The following is a 13442-nucleotide window of genomic DNA, read 5'->3' as shown; positions in this document are numbered from 1 at the left end:
ATATGTTCTGCTTGGTATCATCAGCATGAACTAAATCCCCATGAAACTGCTAAGAGTGATCTTACCAAACCACCTGCAGTGGAATGGGGGACTCAACAGGATCTGACTTCCTGAGTCTGAGTTGTCCTTGGGTGAACCACTGGTGCCCTCAGCTGCTCCAAGACAGCCAAAAGCCCTGTAGCTGCTGTTAGATCTTCCAGTTCTGCACAACAGGACATTTCGTACAACTCCTGATATCTACAGTCTGGCAACAAAATCAGGTATTTGGGATATAAAAGATGCTTAGAAAAGCTTATGACTTCCTGGTCCAAAAGGCAGGCGGGGGCTCCTCACTTGTAAGTGATGGAGGCTTGTTTCTGCTCTGCCCAGGAGATATAAAGAGGTGACTCTGGCACTGCTCAAGTCTTTGGTTGCTGTCATAATAATAATGTTTAGGAAATGAGCTAGGCTATGAGTTTTAAACCACCTAGATCTGGCAAACCAGACACTGGCATCACCAGTTTTATTTTGTGCTGTTTTGGCCATTTGGCTATAGCTGACACACAGAGCAGTAATTGTATCTGGGCTTTTCCCTTTAAGTCCATAATGTCAAAAGAGAGCCACTAGGACATAGGAAAGTTCATGGGTTTCCTGTGAGAATGAGCCCTAAGAACGTGAGCAACCCACAAAGAAGAAACTATATCTCCATTACACATTCCCACATCTGACAATCTCTTTAATTTGATTTCTTTAGACTAGTGCCTTGATGTATTATATTCAGTGTGAATAAGGGCACAATAGTTGAGAAAATACCTTAACAAATACATAGAGATTAATTTAGAAATAGTTCAAGAAGTACTTGCAAAGAAGTTCAAAAGTTTGCTTGCAAGCTTTTGTCCTTAAGAGTTTAGTTTAGTTTTCTGGGGCTGGAGAAATAACCTGTGAGTTACCCACATCTCTCTCCTTATTTTAAAACAGGCTTTCACTATTTTATTGGCATCATTTGAAGACATTATTGTTTTGGTGGAAATTTCACATACCTAATAGTTCTTTGGGGAGAAGAAATAGACTGCTTTAGTTGAAAAAATATATTCAAGCAATAAAGTTATGAAGCCATAAATGAGAACTTCCAGCCCAAAGGAATGCAATGTTGAGCATATAGTGTCAGCTTTGCCTGTGTGGGTAGGAAAACTTGCCTGCTTGTTTCTAGACAGTTCACAGATCTGTTCCCACGCCCCGAGGCTGCGGAGCCAGCTCAGCATGGGAGAGACAGGGGGTGTGCAGCCCAGCCTGACATCAATGGGAAAAGGGGTAAAGGAGGAAGATTTCCCCAACAGGCAAGGACACAAAATCAAATGAAGCTATAGTTATCCCTGGTGGCAGCCAGGAGATTTGTGCTGCTGTCTACAAATCCAAGAGGATATGTTCTGTCCTAGTCAAAACCAAGCAGTTCCCACAGATACAATTCAATAACTCCTTTGCCAGGGCCTTGTGGCTTCATCTTCCTTTTATACAGACACAAGATGTTCAAACTTTCAAATCTTAAATTCTTCACTATGAGAGTGGTTAGACACTGGAACAGGCTTCCCAGGGAAGTTGTGTGAGCACCCTCCATGGAAGTGTTTAAGGCCAGGTTGGATGGGCTTGAGCAACCAGGTCTAGTGGGAGGTGTCCCTGCCCATGCAGGGGGGCTGGAGCTTTAAGGTCCCCTCCAATGCAAACTTTTCTATGATTCTCTGAAACCAGAGGTGGGAGATAGGCAATGGCAGGCTTGGAGGCAACCCTCTCTTGCCACATAGCTATAACCACTAGAAGACCTACACATCACACCATCTGTGTCCACAGAAGGAGTGATAAGGGGTTACTTCAAGGGAAAAGTTGAAGTCAATAAATGTAACACGTTTTAGGTCATGTAGAGTGAAATCAATAGAGCCTGAACACGTGCAGGGAGTGCGTGTGAGAGCAGGGTGTCTCTAGTCCTTGGTGCAATGCCTGGGGCCTTATTTCCAGCTCTGATTTATTGCATCATCACCCAGCATGACAGCCTGTCTAGTTTTCCTTTTAGATCCAGATTCACATCTGTCTTTTGGTGTAAACAAGAAGCAGACTAGGAGTTACTCCCCAATTAGTATGGTATAGCCAGCATGAGAGTCTGGCCCTTAAGCCTCCTCACTGCTGGGACTGTGGCCTAAAAAAGTGTCTCTCACAGCTTTTAAATGTCAACCAGCTGTGGCAGCCTTTTCATTTTTGTTCATTTCTGTTTATCAACACCTTTCCCACCTCTTCCTGCTGTACTGAACTAGAGGAGCCAAAACTTGTCCTGCTGGACTTGATCCCAACTACAGACTTCATTTACATTTTCTCAAGTTTAGCAACAGCTGAGGTTTCAGAAAAAAGCAGAGGCCAATGCTCTTAGGCTGTAAGCCCCTCCAGATTTTTTCTCTGAAATCTCAAGTGGATTCCCTGATTTACCTAAATTAACCTCCCCTATGGATTTCCCAAAATAGAACATCTGAAATACTCTTTGGCACAGGTTTCCACATAGAAATCCATCTGTAAACCAGCAAGAACTGAGACAAAGGTATTTTTCATGTCCAACATACAGTAGGACTCTCACAGAGAGCTAAATTTTCTCATTTCCGAGAATCTCTTTTATGAACTCCATTTATTTAGAAGTCTTTTTTATTGAGAAGCTTAGAGACCTTATTTGATTTATAGCTCTTGAGTAGAACAATAGCAGCAGCTCAGGCTGTGAAATGCCACTTTGTTGCTTTTTCCCACTGCTGCCCAGAGTGTGAATGCTCATGATGGTGTCTATTTGGCTTGAACATGTCAGATGCAGACCAGACAGGATGCTGAAGAAAGAAACTGGTGTCCTTCATTTCCAAGGCCTGGCTCATTAAGCATTCAGTGATGAATTTGCTGTTTTTATAAATTCTGCAGCTACTGCTTACAGTCATACCTGATGTGAAGTTGAAGAACTGTGAGTGGAGCCCCAGCAATCTTCCAGGTATCTGAATTTTCAAGAAAAATATTGCAGGGAAAGCTTAGAAACTTGTATTATACATATGCAGTAAACGTCACAAGTGCAAACAGCAACCTGCTTGTTATGGTCTTTTGGACACTGGAGCCAGTTGGACCAGCTAAAATGCCAGGCTAAGCTGCCAGGAACGAGGATCAGGGTCAGATGTGAGTATTGATCTCTGCCTGAAATAGAACATTACCCCAGTGCCTGACCATGCAGCCTCTAAAGTGTGTGACAGTGCCCAAATACTGAACTGCATACAGCATGGACGTGTGTGCTTCCTGCTGCAAGAACAGCCTCATCTGTAGTGGATGGGAGATAGAACCATAGCATCAGGAAACAGAAGCCCACATCACAGAATCGTAAAATGATAGAATGGTTTAGGTTGGAAGAGACCTTAAAAATCATCTCGTTCCAACCCCCCTGCATGAGCAGGGAAAATATTCAGATATTCAGAGATAAAACTGGAAACATTTTTGGCAGCAATTAGGCACTTCACCACTTACATTTCTGGAAGTATCTCTATTGGGAATGTCTCACTGACCCAGCCACCTAACTGCATATTTGGAGCTCACTAAAATAAGATCACCTTTATTTTGAAGGAGCCTCACATTTCCCAGGGCTCAAGCTAATGCGTGGCTGAAATCCAGATAGAACCAAACCACACTGCAGGGTGCTGAACCGTGATGGCTGGCCCCAGAGAGCAATGAGAAGTCAACAGAGATAAGAAACAACTTGCTTATTTCCACAATATATGGAATAAAAATAGAGCAAGACTTAAAATCAGAGAACTCACTTGGTGAAAGCCAAGGGAAGCCAGGTTGCTCATTAGCAAGGTTTACTACAGCATAAGAAAACATCTATGTGCAGCTCAGCCAACTTCCTCCCCCTGGGTTTTGCCAAATGCCAGAAGCAGCAGCCTGTGTGCCAGCCCCCCCACCACCCTGTAGTGCCACATCTGGAGCTGCTCAGGGCTTCCAGAAAGTCTCTGTCCTCTCCTTGGGTTCAGCTCTAGTGCAAAGGGCCACCTTCCCATGGTGGGGGGAAGGTGCTTGGGCAGAGGGGACTCCTTGCCCCAATGTCTCTCCCTCAGCCACCAGAGCCACAGGAGGATGTGTGCTTTGCAGACCATGAGGGAAGGTAACAAGAATTGCTTAGGAAATGTTGACTAACTTCTCTTTCATTCCTTATACCTGGCATAACATGGTTAAACCCTTGGGTCTGGATATGTTGTATCCTTCACCTTTGAACTCTTGCGATCTTTCACTGTGGGCTCAGATTCACCATTCACCCCCCCATCATTAATTAAAATAATCTTATTTCCTTCACTTCATGGCCATGCTTCTGGTACAGGACTGCAAGGAGAAATAAGCTCCATCTGCTCTTTTCCCATCCCCCATCTGTACTCACTACCAGGAACAGGTAGGAAGAAACGGAATCATCAGTGTTGGTCACCTCCAGCCCAAAGTTCCCTCCTTCAGAGGACTTCCTGGATTTCTTATGTGATCATGTTCTGCAGAATAAAAAGGATGGGTGTCTGGAATTAACAATACTCTTCTCCATTTCTGCTGCCTTTCTGCACTAACAACCCTTGAAGCTGTCCTGCAGAGCATGGCTAGACTGGCCCTTAAAAGGCTATTACTACTAATAAGGAAAGAACATTTCAGGGAGTCCCACAAGCAGGGACTACAGGAGAAGATGGTCAAGGCTTAAACCACAGCAAGACCTTGCCTAGGGATTTCCTCAATACCCAGGAAGAGCCCAAATGCAGATAGAGATGCCACAGATATCCAGACAGCAGCTTTTCCTCAGGTATACTCTGTGTTCTGTCACTATGAAGCTCAGTTGAGTTGTGTTTTCCTCCATCAGAGATGTACTGTCTGTTTTAAATACGACCCTGTATAAATTTTATTTCCTTCCCTATCACATCATCACCACATATCACCACATCACATCATATCAATTATGCTTTCAATTCACAGGGAGAAATTTCTGCTGTGTGAAGCCACCTGGGACACTTGTGTTTGCTCTTTACATGGTAGCCAAATGCATTTCACATTGTTATGTATTACTTTTAAAATGATTTTCCAAATATACACTTTCAGTAAAGTAAATAAAGCATGTTTGATTCTGGGAACAAAATATTTGCTCCAGTTTTGTTATGATATAACTGAAATTTGAGACAGCATTAATTGTTTCTACAGACATTTAATATAGTACATATTTAGTTTGGCTTTTACTCTTTAGTAGTTTTTTTAAAATTATAAATTATTTATATTTGAAATTATACAAATTTATATTATATATATCATCCTGTAAATATTTTTTTATTAGTATTACTGACCTGCTGTCTGAATTTGTCTACTCTCATACACTGAAGTCACAATTTGTGTCTGCACCTTGTTTTTTCCATAGAGTAGTCTGTTCCTCTTCTGAGAACATGGATCTCTATAAGTTTGTCTCTCTTCCAGCCTAAAGAACCATACAGGTAATGCCATTTCTGCTGTCATTAGTGTTTCATCTTTCTGTTCCTCTTGGTCTGCAAAGTGATCCAAATTTTTGAAGTTAGGAGCTAGAAGCCAGCCTCAGTATGCCTAATCTCATGAGCTGGAGACACCTAAAAATTTAGTAACAGAATCACATAATCATAATGGGCAGCCTGGGCCAGCGTCTCACCACCCTCACACTAAAGAGTTTCTTCTTAGTATCTAATTTAAATCTCCTCTTCTAGTTTAAAGCCATTCTCCCTTGTTCTATTGCTACATGCCCTTGCAAAAAGTCCCTCCCCAGCTTTCCTGCAGGCCCCCTTCAGGTACTGGAAGGCTGCTATGAGGTCTCCCTGGAGCCTTCACTTCTCCAGGCTGAACAACCCCAACTTTCTCCTTCTGTCTCCATAAGAGAGGTGCTTCATTCAGCCCTCTGATCATCTTCACAGCCCTCCTCCTCTGGACTCACTCCAATGCTTCTTGTTTGGGATGCTCCAGAAGTGGACAAGGGCCCTTCAGAGCTTGGCTGGTAGGTACCCTGTTATTGTGCCTGTAAAAAAGTAACAATCATTCAACATCCTTATTCACATTTCACATAAAAAATGTAAATTGCTGAATATTATTGTGTAGCGAAGTAACCAGAGAACTCCATTATAAGGGCTGCTTATGCAATTTTCTATTGTTGTGGTGATAAAATTAATTGGTTTTGTAATTCAGGCTAATTCTGTGATTATTAATTTTTATTCAATAAGGTTTTTCTTTACTAAATCATTAGCTGCACTAACTCCATCACTTCTTCACCTGGAGACTAATAAGATTAATGGAAAAAGATATTTCAGACACTGTTTGGAAGAACTGCAATGGGGGGAAGTGTTCCTTTCATTCTCCCTTTGTTTCTCATAGGCTTTAAAAAGTCATAACAGGAAATAAATGTAAAGGCATCTCAGGAAGTCATTTAATCCAACCTCCTGCTCCAGGGCTGAATGTGAACTGAGAGTTTATAGGAAATAATAAAAGGCAGTCTAGAGAATTTCTTTCTTCTTTGGTCACCTATATTTCTTTTTTCTAAAGGATTCCAGTAAGCTTGCAAAAGCCATTTTTGTTTCTAGAAATCCTAAAACTATGCTCTTCCTTCAATTGAAGGGATTCTTTGATGCTGCACACCTCACTGTGCAACCAGTTCTCTCTGAAGACTGAAAATGTGCAGGATTTGTATAGCAACACCAAAATTGGGAGTGACACCACCACATCCTTAAGAGGCCATAGATCTTTTGAATACTTGGTGTGATGAGACTCCAGTTCATGTTGTCAAAATACTTCCATCCATACATCTGGTAAGAATTGTTTCTTGCCTTCCCTACACCAACGTGTAGACCTAAAGAAATGAAGAATGGAACTAGGCAGAAATAAGAATGTTTTCTGAAGTGAGATTATAGTAAAAGTCACTGACACCCATTACCACAGAATAATCTGAATTGCATCTGTGAGAATAAACCTTTTTCACTGTGTAAATGTATAGAGGTTACTTTGATTTAAAAGACTGGAAATGAGGGGGAAAATTACTGTTATCTTTAAAAATGTTCAAACAAGCAGAATTGGCAGATCTTTCCAGATTGATATGTATAACAAGTATTTGCAATCTGTACACATTTATGAGTGACCTGGTTGGGCAGGGCTGTGAGAAATATGATGAGAATTCATCATATTATTATTGTATTATTCAAAGTAGGCTGACTGAGGATAATTTCAGGAGCACTTTAAGAAATTTAAGGTATAAGTCAGTTCCCTGAACTGTTTATACTGGTGTAGTGACAGTTCTGCAAGGTCCTTTTTTTGTCTGAGCATTTCATGTCCCCATTTGGAGTTTTAAATGAAAAAAAGAAAAGGCTCCATGCTGGGGTGAGACACAATAATCCTTCATTTTTTGGCAAGTGTGCCAGTTAGTCTGGTAAAAGGCTAGTTCTCTCCCTACAAATCTTGTCTCTCATCACAAACAATCGAACTAACATTATTACTCCACTGCAATTTATAATGCACTTGATTTTCTTTTTTAATCCATCTGTTAATGGGAGGGATTAAAAAGCAAGCAAACTGATTTTCACCTTGCCAACGCTTATCATCAGGTGGCTGTGACTGTTTACATTGCTGCTCAATGCCAACAAGTACATTAAATAGAAACAAAAGGTATTGTTTAAAAAAACAACAATTACCATTAAGTCCTCATGATATAGCTCAGCTAAATCCAGTGATACTGTAGGGATCATGACCTCTGGGTTCCCTGCCAGGCCATTACAATTTTATCTTATCACCACTACCCCCATAAATCAGTGTATGCCACAAACCTACACCAGTTAGCAGTTCCTTTCCAAAGGATGCTTTACAGCTTTTGTTGCTTTAACTGTGCATTCCCTAATTGTTTTAGATTGGTTTAGATAGACATCCAGGAGCAGTGATTGGATTTTAAAACTTGCAGGGTGAGGTGGGTTCCTGCATATCCATTTTTTCAGCTGTGTTAACAATCAGGAGGCAAAACAGATGGGTGGCAAATAAAGGGCTCAAAGCACTGCTGTGTTTGGGCAAACAATTAGCACCTCCAAAACTTGAGGATGCCTTAAAATTGAATATTCACATCTCCCAAAGAGCAGCAGGAGATCATGACTGTGTAACATTCACACCAATATGTACAAGAGAAAATCTGTCCTGTATGGTGTAGACTCGTGTGTCCAGTCTCTCTTTTTTGCAGGTTATTCTGCCATGACCTCTGACCCCAAAACTCAAGCCATTTTCATCGGTTTGTTCCTTGTCATTTGCAGTGAGCAGATCTGACTCTTGGAGTCATGAACAGCACCCACTGAAAAGGCAAGTAAGGAGACACAGTGCAAGCTTTCTAACTGGAGCTAACCAAAGCTAAGATCAGCCAGATTTGTGGAGTCTGTTGGGAAGAAGAATGTTTGGGGTTTTTTTTATGTTCTCTTCCAGCATTTCAAGTAATTTAGAGATGCTACTTATCTTTTTAAGGTTTTTTACAGCATTTATAATATCCACAAATGTTTGCTTTAAGCATATTTATTATATGCTTAAATCAAGTTTCTGGTGTCTACAGTGTGGGCAGAATATCAGTAAGAGCTCAGACTAAATAAATATGAAAGATTGTGAATGTCAGGATTCTTTAGAGAAGCAGATGGTTAGAAACCAAATTAACTTGAATGATTTGTCTAAAACTTGAATGATTTATATAAACAAAAGAGATATAGATCTTTAGAGAACTGACACTTTTAGGGCGTTTTGACATCCCATGTTCTCAGCCATGCAGCTGCCAGCCCAATGGGTTATGTTCTTGGTGTTTTGGGTTGTCTACTTCCATTAGACCAAGTAAAGCAGAAGAACTTACTTGGTTGCTTTGGCAGGGGGGAGGCCCTTATTATTACTGAATTAATCCCTTGCCTGGACACAGGAACTGTCAGTCAGCAAGGTCTGCAAGTGCTGCAGTCAAAGCAAAGGACTGCTCATGGCCAGGTTGTGCAGTGTCAGATTGTAAAGTCCATTTCATTGCAGCTCCTTTTTTACTGATCAAAACACCCACTGTCAGAGACTGCATTGCATATCTGAGTCACCAAGCACCCGCTTACAGAAATGCATATGTATGATTTACAGAGCTGCCTTTCATTCCAGTCTTGAAAATGAATCCATGCTTGTAATCAACTTTCCTACAGAAGTCCAAAGACCCACTACTAGTCAGGGGACAACTGCAAGACCAGAATCACCTAAACCAGTTTCTTCCATTCATACAGTTAGCACATATATCTCTGGGAAGGAGGCACCAGTTCATTGCTGGCCCCTCTGCGGAGGGCTGCAGACAAAGAGGCTAATTAGCCCCAAATTAAGTGGCTTCCTGATGCAGACACATGACACTGGATTCAGACCACCAGTTCTTTTCTCATAAGCCACTGAATGTGCACCAGAGAGGAATGGTGTTTTGTTCATAAGACAGAGGTGAAAGGCCCTATATCCTATTACAGATCCCCTGGGCCAGCCAGTCTCCTTGTTTACATTTTTGCCAGAAAATATCAAGGATGTTTTTACATTTGTGAATGGAAAGGCAGTAACAGGAGTGTGTACAAAGTGGTATTTCTTAGTCCCTCATCTGATTTAGTGTTGGATAGCTGCCAAGGAAGGAACGTGATTGCCAGCTCTCCAGCTGTGAACGCAGGGCCGTCCTAAGCCAAAGATTTCTCTGGCACCTGATGGAAGTGATGGGGAATCTGTGTTTCTGAAGTCACCTTCAGAGCTGATGGCTGCACCCTGGTGACCATACAGGTTACAGGTCTATGCTAACACTACACACAGCACTGGCAGCACAGGTGTCCTGGTGACTCCAATAAAGGGCATCACTGCGGGGAGCTCTCCAGCCTTGTGTCCTACAAAGTGGTCCAGGCTCTGGAGAACTTGAATCATCAGGTTTCCTCCATATCTTTTTGAAATGTATTTCTTTCTCACACTGTGGTTTGCGATCATTATGACCTGAAATGCAAATAGGTGCTGTTTCTGAGCTAATTGTCAAGGCCTCTATTATTATGGATGTTACAAGCACTTAAATTAACCTGTGAATGATCCTTCTCATATAGCAAAGTAGATCAATGAGAATACCTCATAGAAAAACAGCATTAATATTTCTATAATGGTGAGTTCAATAGCACCAAATGATATTCCCAGGCTTACTGATTGAACCACATGTGTTGTTCAGACAGAAGACAGTTCCTGGCAAGATTTTGACCTGGCTAGTTAGCTTTTTCCAAGGTGAGAAATAATCATGGGATATACCACAGGACTGGGACCAGATCCAGTCAATGTGCAGACCTTTCTTTGCCTTTGAAGACAGGAGAATCTTTTTGGCTCCTTTAATGTTATCTCCTAGGTTTTAGAAGATACCAAAGCATGTGTGCAAGCCATTTTGCACTAGCTGGCCTCAATGCCCCAGGACAGTCCCAAGCCACTGGCACTCAGGGAGGCAGTTAATAACCTAAATGTCTGGTTTCAGAGACCAGTGCAATGTTGTGGTACTTGTTGCTGTTGCAGGAACCTTCACCACAGCTTGCAGAGAAGCACCTCTTCCCTCAGATGACAAAAGATGCACCCATTTTACATCTACCATGTAGGTGTTCTTTGTCTTACAATTGCTGGATAATAGACATGTGGGCCCTCAGTTCATCTCTCCTCTCATCTCTCTATGTGAGAAGCTGACAATTTGGTCACAGGATAGGATGGGCCATGTGCCATAGGCTGTGGGGTCCTCAGGAAAGAGGCCCACAGGCACTGTCATGCAGATTGCCCTTTTCTGGTCAGTCCTTCTTTCCCCCTAATAAACTGATTTAAAGTGCACCCTCCTCTTTTGTTTGAAAAGTGGTACCCCTTATTTCAGCTCCACTCTGGATTATTCACACCTCTGCTATGTCTTGCTGCTCACCTGTTGCCTCTGCTCCATGCTCTGCCTCCTCCTTCTCCTGAGCTCTTCTGCCTCATCCTCATCACTGCCATTTCTCACAACATCCCAGAAGTCTTCTCCCAGATCCATCATCCTGTCTCTCATTCGCCAAACGATTTTTCCTGATTTTTTGGCATAATTGCCTGTGAGCAATATCCCAGCCTGAAGACTTGACTTTCCTGAACTACATCAAAGTCTCATTATTGACTTCAGCAGAGCCAGATTTCACCTGGAAGGTTTTGATAATTTCCCACTAGGTCTTCTGCAAGAAAAACCAGACACCTCCTCCACCTCCTCCTCACCAAAGGCCAGCAGTGGTTGATGAGTGAAAGGTAATTAAGACATGATTGTAGAATCTAACTTACATCTTAGTGCATTTCCTTTAAATGAGCCTATTTTTCTGAGCTTTCAAGTTGACTATGTTCACGTGTAAATAGTTTGATATTATGGAACCCAGACCATCTCAACTGTTTGTATTAGTTTGTTTAAAGTTAGAGGAAAAGCTACTAGAAATGAAGGCTACAATCTGCTGCTTTGCCCCCAAAATCATCTGTACTAGATTTCCTGAGTTTCTGAACTTTACAGCATCATAAATTTGTGCAATTATAAATGTAGAGGCAATGAAAACATCTGAATTAACATAATGTAATGATAAATAGATCCCCATAAAAACTGCTATAGAAATCTCCAGAGAGTAGCTCCTAAATTATGATCAGAAAAAAAAAAAATCCCATAGGGCTAAAAGCATTATACAGTGTATCAGAAGGTTTTTGTCTTTTAAATGGTGTACACTGGGATATGATTATGATATATATCTTAGGAAAATTCAGAGTGAAACATTTTAATGCAGACCCAAGGCTCCTTAAAATGAGTCGTGTAAGGTCTCTTTTGCTATATTGGCACTGGAATACAAAGTTAATATTTTACTAAACAAAGTTGTGCTATTAAAATACTCTTTGGATTATAGAAAATATTCAGATCTATAGCTTTTTAGCCACTGCTAGATAAAGAACTTAATCTGCTCCAGTTTTAAGTCTATGTTACGTCCTTATTGACTTAAGCAGGGAAATGGCTGGGCCACAAATGTGGGATGGGAGAGAGCTGATTGAAAATGGCTTCATATTTCTGTCAGAGCAAAGGAAAATATCTGTAAACAATTTCCTTCTAAGGCCTTTTAGAACCAAAGTGATTAATGGAAAGCAACTGGAAAGAAAGCAACAACCATTCCACTGAACAGAGCAAAATAAGAGGAACATTTACACAACCATTTTTCCAGGACAGCTAATGTCTTTCTCTCACCTATATTTACTTTTTAATGATATCTGAAAGTGGATACATTCAACAAATATATTTTTTGCTTATTTTTATAGCATCATCTTTTCTACCTTCTTTTCTAATACTGCTGGGGCCGCAAAACATAGAGTAAGGAATTTAGCAAGCTTTTGCTCCTTTGATAATAATTAAATGTTATTTTTTCTGTCGTATCTTAAAAAATCTAGACATAATGAGTGTTTAAGCAGAAAAATTAATTGCAAACACTTTCTGTTTATCCTGCTATGTGTAAATTAAGAAAAGATAGAGATTAAAAGGAAAGCAGTCTTTTCTTCTATTAAAACCCAAGATCTCTAATGTTCTTATCACTCCTGTTCTTATCTGGTAAAGAGCACTTCCAATCCATCAAGACAGTACTCTTCTTGTCTAATCGAACTGCTGAGAGATAAGAGGTTTTAGGATTTCCTGACCATTGTTTGAACCTTTTTTTTTCTAGCTCAAAGAGGAAAGTCTTGAAATTCACTAAAGCTCCAACTGTAACTAATTAGGGAATCTGAGCAATATTCAGTTCAATGCAGAGGTTAACAAGTAGGAAAACTTCAAAACACTGCAGAGATGACCTAAATGGGAGATTCAGATTTGAATTAAAGCTATAGGAAGCTAGTCCCTGGAGATTCAAGCTTCTTTTCTTCTTACTTGGAAAAGCTCAAAAGCCGACTGTTAAGCATGAAGAAAAAACCTCCTGCAAATCTTAAAAGGCTTTATCTGAGTGTTGAGCCATTTTAATGGAGATGTGCAAATGGCTGGGCAATTAGTTGAGTAAGTTCCTGTAGAAGACTTACAGCTTGGACCAAAATGGGCAAGGACTCCGAATACAAAGGAAAAAATAATGAAGTTTTTAAACAACTACAAATGACATTTGAAATTTAGAATTAAATACTTCTTAAAGTTTAATATGGCATTTCAAAAAATATTACATACACTGATTTTATTCCTTTCTGTTATAATATTATTTTATTATGTGAGAACTAATTTTGACCAAACACATAAGCCATGTAAATACAAAGCATGCTTGGTAAAGACCAAGAGACAGCAAACAACAGATTCCAGATAGTTGCCTGGTTTTGCTTAATCTCAACTGACTTTCAGTTTCTTTGACTACAATAGTCACATTTAATTATATAATCTTTTAAAATGG

This window comes from Heliangelus exortis, chromosome 2 (genome assembly GCF_036169615.1).
Source record: "Heliangelus exortis chromosome 2, bHelExo1.hap1, whole genome shotgun sequence".
Lineage (NCBI taxonomy): Eukaryota > Metazoa > Chordata > Aves > Apodiformes > Trochilidae > Heliangelus > Heliangelus exortis.
Note: the sequence above shows the minus strand (reverse complement) of the source record.